The sequence below is a fragment of the Urocitellus parryii genome, chromosome X (genome assembly GCF_045843805.1).
Source record: "Urocitellus parryii isolate mUroPar1 chromosome X, mUroPar1.hap1, whole genome shotgun sequence".
Taxonomy (NCBI): Eukaryota; Metazoa; Chordata; class Mammalia; order Rodentia; family Sciuridae; genus Urocitellus; species Urocitellus parryii.
Window position 1 is genome coordinate 60,549,457 of NC_135547.1, and position 14,897 is coordinate 60,564,353.

A 14,897-nucleotide genomic window follows, 5' to 3' on the forward strand; every position below is an offset into this window, starting at 1 on the left:
GTTGGCTGCGGAGGGCTCCCAGAGGCGGCTCACTTGCTGGAATGTGAGCAGCTGAGGGCCCTGGTGGCCTCGTACACAGCGTGCTTGCCAATCTCCCCAGGCAGCAGGAGGAGCACGGCCGTCTGGATGTCTCTGAAGGTGATGGTGGAGCGATGGTTCTGGCCGGCCAGGTGGCAGGCCTTGCTGGTGATGCGCTCTAACATGTCCTGGACGAAGAAGTCCAGAACGCTCACGCTAGACCGGGAGAGGCTGAGGCCCAAATGGATGTGCTTCAGCACCCTGGGGAAATAGGTGGCAAAACTGTCCCCACACCTGGAGTGGCTGTGGTGCCTCATGCTCTTGGAGTGGCTGGGGGGCCTGGGCTTTGGTTGGGTGGCCGGGCCGGCCTTCTGAGGCTCTTGGGGATTGAGGGACTCAGAAGAGGTGTCACAGGCTAGCTCTTGGGGATTGAGGGACTGCTTAGAAGAAGAGTCAGAGAGTTCAGCCATTGCTGTCCACAGTTGGTGAGGACAGACAATGAGAGTTGCTAGGGGCTGGGAGCCCTTTATATAGGCCACATTGTGTCACATCATGGGCCAACTCGACATCTCATTGGATGGCCTGCCCTGCAAGTGTGTGTCATGGCACAGTGTGATTGGACAGTCCTCTTGCTTGGCATTCTGCCCCAACCAGAATGGGTACTCAATACAATGAGATAGTCCTCCTGCTTGACCAATTACAGAGAACGTCTGTCATTTTAGAATCTTCCTGTTGCCTCCAGCAGCAAGTGAGGAAGATGCCAAAGAGAGCAAAGAGTCATTGAACCACATTAGGTGATTCATGGCACAACATGAGCATTTTGAAAAGACATTATGGAAATTATAGCTCAGGCTCCTTGAGAGAATCTGTCATTAGTTTCCCTTGCTCATTTTCCCAGTGAAGTGACTTTAGGCCAGTTTGGTTCATTATTATTTCAAATCAGAATTTTTTTCCTAGAACAACCCACCTGGTTTGGGCTGCAATTCCCTGACATGGCCCCCACACTGCTCCTGGAAATGGAGTCTTGGTTGTATAATTCTGTCTTCAGATTTGATCAAAACCCTTGGAGAATCATAAAAGTAGAAACAGCCAAACCACAATCTCCGAAAGCAGAACACAAAATGAAATAGGTACACATATATAAATTTATTTTTTCTTAAACTTCTACCAAGTGTAAAATTGTTGTCTTAACAAAATTTGGATTCTAAAAATATTCTAAATGCTACTATGGGTGCTCAATTTGGCAGCACATATATTAAAATTGGAACAATACAGAGAAGATTACCATGGCCCCTGTGCAAGGATGACATGCAAATTCATGAAGCATTCCATATTTTTTATTGAGGGGAAACAATAATTTATATATAACCTGTAGGAAATGCTTCTCACATTGGGCTGTGCCTAATGAAAGGGAAGGATTAAGTCCTCACTGAAGACATGTAAAAACTAAAGTTTTACTAATTTGAAAGGTGCAATACTATAGTATATAAAGTAATTCTGACACTATTTTTAAGGGAAAAATATAGAATTGAATTTCTCTGAATCCTTATGATTGGAGCAAGCCCTTTGTAGCAATACTGCAACAATCATACAGTTGTGCCTAATCATAAATTTCTCATCACAACTAACAATCCTAAATAAATGTCAATCAATTATGTTAGTTGAAAGTTTTAATTATAGAAACAATGTTATATAATTGATTAATACAGAAAGACTCTCAACAAGTATAAAGGAATGATAGAAAAATAATGTTTACAAAGGTATAAGACTTATGAAAATATTATCAACTACTGTTGTAGTATATGATATTTCAAATTGTGTTATAATTGAATTTTTTCTCTTGTTAAAATAAAGTTGTACAGAATTTTTGCTGAAAAAAAATGCTGCTATTCCAGGCAACTACTGTTAATCTAATCTCTCTAAAACCCTCCTTAGAGAGACAAAGGAAATAAAGTGAGTGGAAATGGGTTTTAAATTGAAGGATATCCTTCAAGAAACTATGATAATACATTCAAAAACATTTCTTAAATATAAGAAAGTAAAACATAAATTACAGAAATTGAACCAAAGAAAGATTTAAGAATTGAAAAGTCTTTAAAAATAGAGATTAGTCATGAAATATCACACCAATGGCCAGGATTCCAATAGTGTTTCCTGACAGACCTGTAAGAATCAAGCAATAACTTTAGAATGTGAAGTGATAAAAACATTTTTCCTCAAGAAATAGAATTCGATGAAAAAAACCTGTTGAAAGGAGCATGCTAAGAAAATCTTAGCAGTTCATTTTAAACAAATTTTTATAGTAAATCAACACAATACCTTTATTTTATTGTTATGTGGTGCTGAGGATCAAACCCAGTGCCTCACATGTGCTAGGCAAGCACTCTACCAACTAAGCTACAGCCCCAGCCATGAGCAGTTCCTTTTTTTTTTTTTTTTTTTTTTTGAGAGAGAGAGAGAGAGAGAGAGAGAGAGAGAATATAAATATATCTTTTTTGTAGATGGACACAACACATGCCTTTATTTTTATGTGGTGATGAGAATTGAACCCAGGTCCCACCTGTGCTAGGCGAGAGCTCTACCACTGAGCCACAATCCCAGCCCAAGCAGTTCATTTTTAAACAAGGATACAAAAATCTTTCTTGAAATATCAGCAATAAAATATGGTATCATATAACATTAAACAAAATCATGAAATAATTTACTGTCATACATAATTAAAATTATCAAATCAGAGAAGACATTATTAATGGAACTAACTTGCTTCATTTCTTCTTTTATAACATTATCACTATTATGAAATTCATTTAAATATATAACCAAAGAACCAAACACAGTGGAGAAATAGCTACATGAAGAAAGAAAATAAAGGAACTGAGGATGTAGCTCAGTGGTAGAGCGCCTGCCTAGCCTAAATTAGGCCCTGGGTTTGTGTCCCAGATAGGAAAGACAGAGTGAAGTAGGAGAAAGAGAAGGAGAGAAGGAAAAAAGAGGAAAGGAAATGAAAATGAAAATGAAAAAGAAAACAGCTCTCTCCTTCAGCCGACCAAGATGCTGAAGGGAAAGAAGGCCAAGGGGAAGAAGGTGGCCCCGGCCCCCGCCGTGGTCAAGAAGCAGGAGGCTAAGAAGGTAGTGAACCCGCTCTTCAAGAAGAGATGGAAGAACTTTGGCATCTGGCAGGACATCCAGTCCAAAAGGTACCTTACCCGCTTTATAAAATGGCCCCGCTACATCCTACATCCGGCTGCAGCAGCAAAGGGTTATTCTCTATAAGCTGAAAGTACCTCCTGCGATTAACCAGTTCACCCAGGCCTTGGACCGCCAAACAGACACCCAGCAGCTTAAGCTTGCCCACAAGTACAGACCCGAGACCAAGCAGGAAAAGAAGAGGCTGTTGGCCCAGGCTGAGAAGAAGGCTGCCTGCAAAGGGGATGTCCCCACAAAGAGATGACCTGTCCTTGGAGCAGGGGTCAATACTGTCCCCACCTTGGTGGAGAAAAAGAAGGCTCAGCTGGTGGTGATCACACTTGACGTGGATTCCATCGAGCTGGTTGTCTTCCTGCCTGCCCTGTGCGCAAGATGGGAGTTCCTTACTGCATCATCAAGGGGAAGGTTAGGCTGGGACATCTGGTACACAGGAAGACTTGCACCCCTGTTGCCTTCACACAGGTTAACTCAGAAGACAAAGGAGCTCTGGCTAAGTTGGTGGAAGCTATCAGAACCAACAACAATGACAGATATGATGAGATCTGTCGCCACTGGGGAGGCAACGTCCTGGGTCCAAAATCTGTGGCTCACATTGCTAAGCTGGAAAAGGCAAAAGCTAGAGCACTTGCCACTAAACTGGGATAAATGTATGCTATTGCATTTCTATACATAAAAGTAATAAATTGTCCTTCATCCAGTGTCTTGGGCTGAAGGCAATAAACTTGTTTCAGGCAGTAGCAAGGACATGCCCCATAGTGTGAGAGCTTTAGAAACTCATTGTGTAACTTGCATGGAAAGGCTGTATACAGCAGTAAAATGTTCAGAAACCAAAGGAAAAAAAATGAAAGGAAAAAAGAAAAAGAAAACAAATGACAAAAAGAAAAAAAAAGGAGTAAGTACACTGAGTGTTCCTGGCTATCCCTCTAATACCTCTAGTTCCCATCAAACCCCCTGGGAACTAAGAAAAGGAGAAATTACAAAACCTAAATTTTCAAACGGTGAACACAAAGAGAAGAAGGCTATTTTTACATAGATACAAGTTCCTTCAGCATTTTCCAAGTCCGAATGGTAATTTTAACAATACTTAGTCCTTAAAAAAAATACCCCCCCACATACTAGCACTGGTGAACACCTATAAGAAGTCCTAATTGAAATTAAATATGACACTAATTCTGTAATAAACCACCAGAGGGAGAGAGAGCTATTCTAATCTCAGTAACTTGAGTCTACTATTTACAGGTATAGTTTCGTTACCAATTTCCTCTAGTCCTGAAGCATGACCACGTGAGCCTCACCGTTTCCTTGATAATCGTGAGTGTCATAGATTCATTCCAGCCACCTGGCCCACAAGAATAAGCACATGACCATCACCTCCAGAGAAAATTAGATAGCAGTGTAGTTCCTGCTGCCTGGGGAGATCGGCAAGCATGCCATGACCAAGGACACCAGGGCTGTCATCAGGTTGTCATGCGTTTCACCTGCCACCAGTGAGCTGCATCTGGATGCCCTGAGCAGAACCCAAAGGATATTTTCAGAGACACCACTTGTCCTAAAAGACCTGTAGCACTGCCAACACCAGACCGCTCCAGTCTGGGGGCAGAGTACATCATGCTGATTCTCTTAGTACTACTAGTAATAGTAGAATTGGAAGAAGTAGTAGTAGTTAATGTCCAAATTAATAGGATTTGCTGTGATATTTCCATCAATACAGCTATCATTCATTGATCGTGGCTATCCTTCCTTCTTCTACCCTCTCTACTGTCTGCCCTTTTTGCCCCCTCTCCTGATCCTCTTCCCAGTACTTTCCCTCTTCCTCTTCCACTTTTAGGTCTTTTTCTTTTTCTAGTTTCCACGTATAAGAGAAAATATAGATTACTTGTCATACTGTGTCTGGTTTATTTCACTTCACATGACATCTTCCAGTTTCATCCATTTTCCCACAAAAGATATTGTTGTGGCTCAGTGGCAGAAAGCACTTGCCTGGCATGTATGAGGCACTGGGTTTGATCCTTAACACAATAAATAAATAAATAAATAAATAAATAAATAAATAAATAAATAAATAAATAAATAAATAAATGTACATCAACAACTAAAAAAAAATTTAAAGATATCACTTCATTCTCTATGGCTGAATAAAACTCTATAGTGTGTATAGGCCATATTTTCTTTATACATCCATCTGTTGATTAACACATACACTAATTATATATCTTGAATACTATGAATAGTGCTTCATAAACATGGATATGAAGGCATTTTCACCATTCAGGGGGTTAAGGAGGTCTCCAGAAATGGAGGAGACCTCTATTCAAACTTTTACAGGTTCTTGACCACATGGCAGAAAATAATTTAGGACATCTCATGTTATAGCACAAGTGGAAGTGCTTTATTTTCAAACCAAATTCAACACTCAAGGGCTAAGTGCAGACATATTCAAAGCCTGAGTGGCCTTATAGATGGGTTGTGTTTTATATTGGCTAGAAGAATTAATATTCGTAAGCAGGATTGACTATTGTTTGAGGGTCCCTGGATTTGGGAGGTCCGTCATAGAATCCAACTCAGCTTCATTAGCATCTAAATTTTCAGCTAAGGGGTGTGTGAGTACCTACAGTAACCAGCCTTAATACACAAAAAGGTAAAATAGAAGTCAGGTTGCTTCTTGATATGCCTGCACAAGAAACCACTCACAGCTGGCTCAAACATATGGCCACTCTGTGGTTAGATAGAATGTTTCTTGTCTAGTCATAGGCCAGCAGGATATCTGTGATTGAACAGGAGGCCTGGTGTCACTGGGATCCATGCCTGATGCTAGTATAACACTCACCTAATCCCACATATCTTTAGTTAAACAGGAGGCTTAATGCCAGCAGGATCCCTGCAGTTAAGCAGTTTCCTGTCAAGTAAGTCCAGCTCATACTATCTATAAAGTAAGACTGTCCATCTGCACTTACTCTTCCTGTTCCCTGTCTCAGCATCCCTTTTGTATGCTGACTTCATTTATTTCAGATATACACCTAGGAGTGAGACAGTTGGAACATATGGTAGTTCTATTAGTTTTTTGAAGAACTTCCATATTGTTTTCCATAGTGGTTATAATAATTTATATTCCTGCTAGTTTAGTCAGCTTTTTCACTGTTGTAACCAAAAGATCTGGTAAGAACAATTTCAAAAGGAAAAGGTTATTTGGGAGCTTACACAGTTTCAGAAGTCTTAGTCCATAAATAGCCGACTCCATTCCTAGGGACATGAGGTGAGGCAGAACATCACAGGAGAAGCGTGTGGAAGAGAAAAGCAGCTGGGAACACGGCACAGTGGGGGGGGGGCTCTCTCCTCACCACTGACAAAACATAAACCCCGAAGGTATGCCCCCAATGACCCACCTCCTCCAGCCACACCCTACCTGTCTAAAGTTAATCCCAATCAATGGATTAATTCACTGATTGACTTAAGGTTCTCATAACCCAATCATTTCACCTCTAAATTTCCTTGCATTGACTCACACATGAGCTTTTTGGGGACACCTAATATCTAAACCATAACACCCACCAACAGTATATAAGGGTTGCTTTTTCTCCACATCCTCTTCAGGATCAATTATTATTATATTTTTTTATGATAGCCATCCCAATCTGGGTGAGTTGGAATCTCATGGTTTTGATGTGCATTTCCCTAAGGGCTAGATATAGTTTTCATATATATGTTGGCCATTTATGCATTTCTTATTTTGAGAAGCAGGGCTGGGGATGTGGCTCAAGCGGTAGCGCGCTCACCTGGCATGCGTGCGGCCCGGATTCGATCCTCAGCACCACATACCAACAAAGATGTTGTGTCTGCCAAAAACTAAAAAAAAAATAAAAATAAAAATATTAAAATTCTCTCTCTCTCTCTCTCTCTCTCTCTCTCTCTCTCTCTCTCTCTCTCCCTCTCTCTTTAAAAAAAAAAAGAGAAGCATCGGTTCAGACAAAATGAAATTTGCCCACTTTTAATTGGATTGCTTGTATTTTTGGTGTTAAGTGTTTTGAGTTCTTTGTACATTCAGGATATTAATCCTCTGCTAGATGTATCACTGGCATTGATTTTCTCACACTCTGTAGGCTTTCTCTTCACTCTGTTCATTGTTTCCTTGACTATGCAGAAGCTTTTAAATTTGATGAAATCCCATTTATAAATTCTTGCTTTTGTTTCCTGTACTTTAGGAGTTCTGGCCAGGAAATCATTGTCTGGAGGCCAACATCTTGAAGTGAGTCCCCAATGTTTTCCTCTACTGATTTCAGAGTTTCAGTTTTTACATCAAGATATTCGGTTGCTTTTCATTTGATTTTTGTACAAGTTAAGAGATAGGGTCAAGTTTCAATCTTCTACATGTACAGCTTCAGGTTTCCCAGCACCATTTATTGAAGTGACTGTGTTTCCCCTAATGGATATTTTGCCAATTTTGTAAAAAAAAAAATCAGTTCTCTGAAGATTCATGTTTTTATTTCTTAATCCTCTATTCTGTTCCCTTTCATCTATGAGTCTATTTTTACGCCAATACCATGGTGTTTTGTTTTCTTGGCTTTGTAGTATGCCCTGAAATCAGGTATTATGATGCTTCCACCTTTGCTGTTTTTGCTCAGGTTGTTTTGACAATTTGGGGCCTTTTGTGCTTCCATATATATTTAAGAATTTTTTTTCTAATTCTGTGAATAATGTCATTGGTATTTTGACAGAGAATGCATTCAATCTGTAGATTGCTTCAGGTAATATGGACATTTTAAGAATATTAATTATCCTAATCCACAGACACAGGAGGTCTTTCAACCTTTTTAGTGTTTTCTTCAATTTCTATCTTCAGTGTTTTTAAAATTCATTGTAGAAGAATTTTCATCCTCCCCCAGGTGTTTTTAAGGTTATTGTGAATGAAATTGTTTTCCTGAGTTCTCTCTCAGCAGATTCATTATTGGAGTATTGAAAACCTACTGATTTCTATGTTGTCTTTGTAGCCTGTTATTTTACTGAATTTGTCATCTCCAGAAGTCTTCTGATGGAGTATTCTGGTTCTTGAAGGATCATCTTATCAACAAACAGAAAATTTGATTTCATCTTTTCCTATTGGTATCCCTTTAATTTATTTCTCATACCTAATTGCTCTAGCTATAATTTCAAGAATTATATTTAATAAAAATGGTGAGAGTAGATATCTTTTTCTGGTTCCTGATTTTAGAGGAAATTCTTTCAATTTTTCTGTGTTCAATATAATGTTGGTTTTGGTTTTGTCGCGTATAGACTTCATGATGTAGAGGTAAATTCCTCCTCTCCCTAGTATCTCTAGTATTTTCAACATGAATGATTACTGGATTTTGTGAAAGGGTTTTTCTGCATCTATTGAAGTTATCATGTAATTTTGTCCTTAATTCTATTTATGTGATGAATTACACTGATTTGTATATATTGAACAATGTTGCATCCCTTGAATAATGTACAGTCTCTTTAATGTGTTTTGTTTGTTTGTTTTTTGATACTGGGGATAGAAATCAGAGACACTCAACCACTGAGCCGCATCCCCCAGCCCTATTTTGTATTTTATTTAGAGACAGGGTCTCACTGAGTTGCTTAGTGACTCATTTTTGCTAAGGCTCGCTTTGAATTTACAATCTTCCTGCCTCAGCGTCCTGAGCTGCTGGGATTACAGGCATGCCCAGGTCCTTAATGTGTTTTTGTATATGGATTGCTAATATTTTATTAAGAGTTTTTGTCTCTATGTTCATCAAGGATATTGGTCTGTAGCTTTCTTTCTTTGATGTGTCTTTATCTGGTTTTGGTATCAGGCTGATACTGACTTTGTTAAATGAAATCGGGAGTGTTCCCTCCTTTATATTTCACAGAATAATTTGAAGACTGGCATTAATTATTCTCTAAAAGTCTGGTATAAGTCAGCTGAGAATTCATCTGATCCTGGGCTTTTCTTTGGTGGGAGGCTTTTATTACTGTTTCATCCTCAGTTCTTGATATTGGTCTGTTCAGGTTTTCTATATCCTCTTGGTTCAATTTGGGAAAGTAATATGTGTATAGAAATTTCAAAATAGTTCCTAATGATTTCTGCAATATCTGTGGTGATATCTCCTTTTTCATCTCTAGTTTTGTTAATTTTGAACTTCTCATTCTTTTGGTTAGTTTGACTAATGGTTTATCCATCTTGTTTATCTCTTCAAAGAATCAACTTCTTGTTCAATAGACCCCATGTTTTATGATGCTGATAATATGCTATTGAATACAGTTTAATAGGTATTTTTTAAATTATTTTTAGTTGTCAATGTATCTTTATTTTATTTATATATATGTGGTGCTGAGAATTGAACCCAGTGCCTCACACATGCTAAGCAAGTACTCTACCACTGAGTCACCACCCCAGCCCCTTGGCTAAGTATTTTGTTGAGTATTTTTGCATGAAGATATTTTTCTAATATTTCCTTTGCCTTATTATTATTATTTTTTTTGCTATTGTCTCACAGTCAGGTTTGTTAGTAAGATGATGTTGGCTTTATAGAATAAGTTTGGGAGGGTTCCTTCTATACTATTTTATGAAATAGTTTGAGGAACATTAGTTGTAGTTCTTTAAATATTGGTAAAATTCAACACTGAAGCTATCTGGTCCTGGACTTTTCTTTGTGTAGACTTTTTATTACTATTTTAATCTCATTAATTGTTACTGATCTGTTTAACCTATTCAGTATGAAGAACAAAACAACATCATCTCTAATGCATTTTTAGTGTAATTTACTCCAAGATAAATAATGGCTTTGTCTGTATTTAATCACTTTATTAAATGTTAATTTCTGACAAAGATATTTTTAATTCTAGGTCATGCTTTTTAAGGACTAGTAAAATGACAATTATTTTTGTAATAAATCACTTACTTTTTCACTCTGATTCTCCCAGGAATTTGGGGCAGAATGATCTATAGGTACAGTTTGTGTGATATTTCAGCTGAAAAACATAAAAGCAGATATAGCAAACATACCCTAACCAAACTTTTTTAGTAAATACATCCCGTATTCATAACTTTTTAAGTGTAGAAAATAAGACACACACTACAGAAAAAGTGAAGCCAAATTTTCAGGCAAAATAGTTTTTAATTTACAAATTGTTACAAGAGATGAAGACAGACATTGGATATTTATAAAAATCATAAAACCTGTAAGTAGAGAAACTAGAGCTTTCTTTAATTGGGAAAAGTTACAACAGGAGACTGCTACTAACACCTTTCTATCACCAGAGGGCGTAAGTGTCCAACCAATAGCGCCACCTCCATATGCTGGGAGGCTCCCAACCCTCACAGCTGATAGTTGGGATCCTGAGACAGGATCTCAAATATTAACATGCCCTGTATTTGAGGCAGGAGGGCAGTGAATTCACCATGCTTTAAATTTCAAAAAAGTGAAGCAGCTAAAAGAGGCTGTAACAACCTATGGTCCTCAAGCACCCTTCACTGTAAGCATGGTCGAATCCATTACCAACTTGAACATGACGCCAGCAGATTGGGATAATATGTGTAAAGCTGTGCTAAATGGAGGACAATACCTGTTATGGAAGGTTGCCAATGAGGAATTTTGCAAGGAGACAGCTAGGCAAAATGCAGCAGCTGGTTATCCTCAGAGAAATCTAGATATGTTGTTAGGAAAGGGACCTTATGAGGATCAGCAGCAACAAATTTCATATGATCCTGGTGTATACGCACAAATTGCTGCAGATGCGGTTAGGGTATGGAAGACTTTACAAGGGCATGGAGGTTTACAAGGTCAATTATCTAAGGTAATACAAGGAGCTAATGAATCTTATGCTGAATTTGTAGATAGGCTTATTCAAACAGCTACCAGAGTTTTGGGGAATACAGAACAAGCAATGCCATTAATAAAACAACTGGCTTATGAGCAAGCGAATCGTTGGTGCTGATAACGCCAAGGTCGCAGGTTCGTTCCTCGTACAGGCCACCAAATGCCGCAGTCTGGCTGGGCACAATTCAGGAGCCACTTGTCAAAAGAAATGAACTTTATTTTTAGAACCACACACCGCACCACACAGCTCCTCAGGAAAAACCCTCAGAGCCCAACTCCCACCACCGGCTTCCTACAAGCCTCTCAACCTCCCCCACTCCTCCTGCTCTTGAGGCTGATTGGCTGGGTTGTGTGGGCAGAGCCAAAAAAAGTCCCCCAATGAGCAGCTCCGTAGTCTGAAAGGGCGGGGAAACAGCCCAATGAGCATCACCGCAGAGGAGCCAATCAGCTAGAAGTTGCTGGGGCTGCTGTGAGCCAATCATCAGCTGGCAGCTGGAAGTTTGCTAGAAGCTGGAAGTTTGCTGGGGCCCCTTCGGCTGTGGCTCTCAACAGCACATGGTATCGGTCCATTTTTTATCATCACACAGGGTTCATCTTTATCTCGAAAAGTCAGTTCTAAATCCTTCAGCAGGCTAATTCATGTTCAGGTTTTATTTGATCAAGTTATGAACTCCTCCCTATTGGTGTCCAAAACAAAATTACAAACTGTGCATCATCTTATTTTATTCTCAGAAGCATAATCCTAGGCCAATCCATCTAATTAGAACTTGAGGAAGAAGCCATGTCACCCCAAAATCACCTCAAGGTGAGACTGAGATACATGTGGCCATGGAGATAATTGAACCAGAGGAACAAGAAAAATGGCAAAGCATGGGGGCCTGACCACAGAGGTCCTAAGAAAGTACACTGTGCTGATTTATGGGCTATTATCACAGATAAGACTCTTGAGTCCCCACATCAACAGAAAGTCACCTAATAGAATCACAAACTACAGAATAAATTCACCAACTATCTTAAAATTCCCTGATCACATTTATTTTATAATATAAAGTATTTGCTTTGTTAAATATATATTAAGGTAGATTCCAAACATTCACCTTCGATGTGATGTTTCTAAAAGGAAATTTCCATTAGTGCAAACATATTGGTATGAACACGCACACCCCGCACCCCCATACATTGTGAGAGCCTTGTCGTCTCCATCAAAACAATACCAACCTAACTACCCACCTATGGCCTAAGATTCTGCAAAAGTTCACTCAACAACAGAAAGGGGCAGATCATTGAAAATCAAGTGCCTACTCCCTTAACAGTCTTCACTGTCAGACTCACAGAGGAACAGTGAAGGAAAAAAAGAAGCACTTAACCTTTTATGATTGTTTCTGGTCATGCAGAAATTTATGATTCTACATTAAGTAGGATCTGAAGTGATGACTCCATGCCTTTTTGTCATGAGTGAATATTATTGTGCTTCTGTATTTTCTTAGCCTTGCTTCATTGTATGTTCCTTTATTACATTATGTGAGCTCAAGCTCAGATATGGATATTCTAAGAAAATAGAATTAAGCAAGACCTTTATTCCCTTCTTTGTACTGTATTTCCATTAGTACTTACATTTACTAATTTACTTACATTTTGAAGAGTTTCTTGGGAAAAAGAATTAAACCCTGCCAACCTGAAATGTTTGTTCAAACACCCAAATTCTTTTTCTCAGTCATATTTATAACCTGCAGGGAAAATTTGTGTTTGTGAATAAAAATATGCTATTTTGAATTAAAAAAAAAAAAAACAGCTAAGACCATACTGGGTTGTGAAAGCCTGAAAGCATTCCTCATGTATCAGAAACAAGAAAAGGACATCCAACTTTCTTCATATCCATTCAACATTTTACTATAAAATTTATCTGGATCAATGAGGCAGTATAAAGCAAATCAGAAAAGCATCTTTTTGAAAGGAAAAAGGGAATTATCTTTACCTGCAAATGACAAATCGTATATATAGTAAATCCTAAAGAATACACTCATGTGAACACGCAAATTGATAGAAATGACAAATGAGTCCAGCAAAGTTTCAGGATACAATATCAACAAAAAAAAATTTTGTTGCATGCTGGGTATGTTGGCACATGCCCATAATTCCAGCTACTCAGGAAGCTAAAGCAGAAGGACCCCCCCCCCCAAGTTCATTCCAACTACTCAAGAGGCTTTCTTCAACCTGACAGCATCATCTCAAGAGATCTCTTTCATAAAGTTTTCTGTTTCAGGTTCTGCTTGTAGGAAGCCTGACCAAAAATTTGAATTGTCTCTATAGCAGTATTCCAGGTAAAAATCACATAATTTGTTTTATGTTTTAACAAATAACAAATCAAGAGCCAACAGCCATTTCTTGGGGGAAAAAACTGAACTGAAATTGAATCTGGATCCAAACTGTTCCTAGAAATAACTCCATTTCATAGGAAACAAAGAGTAAAGAGTCTGTTAATAATGACACCACCAAGGTCAAGATTGTGGGAAAATATAGGACAAACAACTTCATTTCAACAACAATTAAATTGAAGGAGAAATTAACAAGTGAGAAACTATACATTAAAAGAAATTTAGGGGGCTGGGATTGTGGCTCAGAGGTAGAGTGCTCAACTAGCATGTGTAAGGCATTGGGTTCAATCCTCAGCACCACATAAAAATAGATAAATAAAAGAAAGGTATTATGTCCAACTACAACTAAAAAAAAGCAAGACCAACTATTTTTAAAAAGGAATTTAGGAGGTATAGCAACAAAATAAAATGTATGGGTCTTATTTGCAACCTGATTCAAACAAAAAAAAAATGTTTAACTATGATACAATTGGGAATTTAAACCTGGATTAGACTTACAATGGTATTAAGGAATTGTGAATTGTTAGGTGTGATAACTACTGTGGTTTTGTGTGTGTATGTGTGTGTGTGTGTGTGTGTGTGTATATATATATATATATATATATATATAGAGAGAGAGAGAGAGAGAGAGAGAGAGTCCTTATCTTGCAAATATGCAAGTGATATATGTCTAAAGTGATATTATGTCTAGAATTTCCTTCAAAATTAAACTCTAAGTGTAGAAGTGGGTAAAGATAACTATTAAATAAAATTGGGCAGAGTTTGTGGAAGCTGAGCTAGAGGATGAGTACATGGGTTTGCATTATTCTACTTTAGCATATAGTTGAAATTTCCCATAAGAAAATTAAAATAATGTTAACATAAACTATAAAGAGAATTCAATTCTCAATCCAAAAAAGAACAAAATCAAAACCTATTAAGAAGAACTAGATGGGATTAGGAATGAACCTCAGTAGTGGACTGCTTGCCTACCATGTGCAAGGTCCTGGTTGAGGAGGAAAAGGAGGAAGGAAAAACTTTTTCCAGTTTCCTTAGGCATTCTGGTATAGAGAAAAAAGTAGGAACTAGCATCAGGGAGGAACACAACTTGAAAATTGGGCAGGTGGCATAGATCACTCCTTATGAAAAATTTTGACATCTTGGGGCTCGGTTGGTAGAGTGTTTGCTTGCATGCACAAGGCCCTGGGTTCAATCCCCAGCACCACAAATAAATAAATAAATAAAAATTTGACACCTTGCTCATCATAGACATTCTTGCATGAACTTCTTTTTTGACAAATTATTGCACTAAAGTGTTATTTTTTTGACAATTGAGGTTTTTTTGCATGCCGTTAAATTCTACAAACAAGAACTGGTGCCAGAAAGTTGGGGAGCAAGGAAAATCCTAAGAGGGCACGGCAATTCCCCAGTTCTAGAAGGAGGAATGGCCAACATTCTGGTGAAAAGACACTGCTCTTCTCCGATAGGCAGAGAAAGGCCT

The 14,897-nt window shown here is 38.3% G+C and overlaps 1 non-coding gene and 1 pseudogene across 1 annotated transcript; both read left to right on the forward strand.

The window, feature by feature from the left end:
• Positions 1-1,249: 1,249 nt before the first annotated feature.
• On the forward strand, positions 1,250-1,356 carry LOC113176348 (U6 spliceosomal RNA). Its single transcript, XR_003300058.1, has one exon. It is a non-coding gene; the product is annotated as a U6 spliceosomal RNA (small nuclear RNA).
• Positions 1,357-3,060: 1,704 nt separating this feature from the next.
• Positions 3,061-3,950, forward strand: LOC113176345 (large ribosomal subunit protein eL8 pseudogene; annotated as a pseudogene).
• The last annotated feature ends 10,947 nt before the right edge of the window (positions 3,951-14,897 follow it).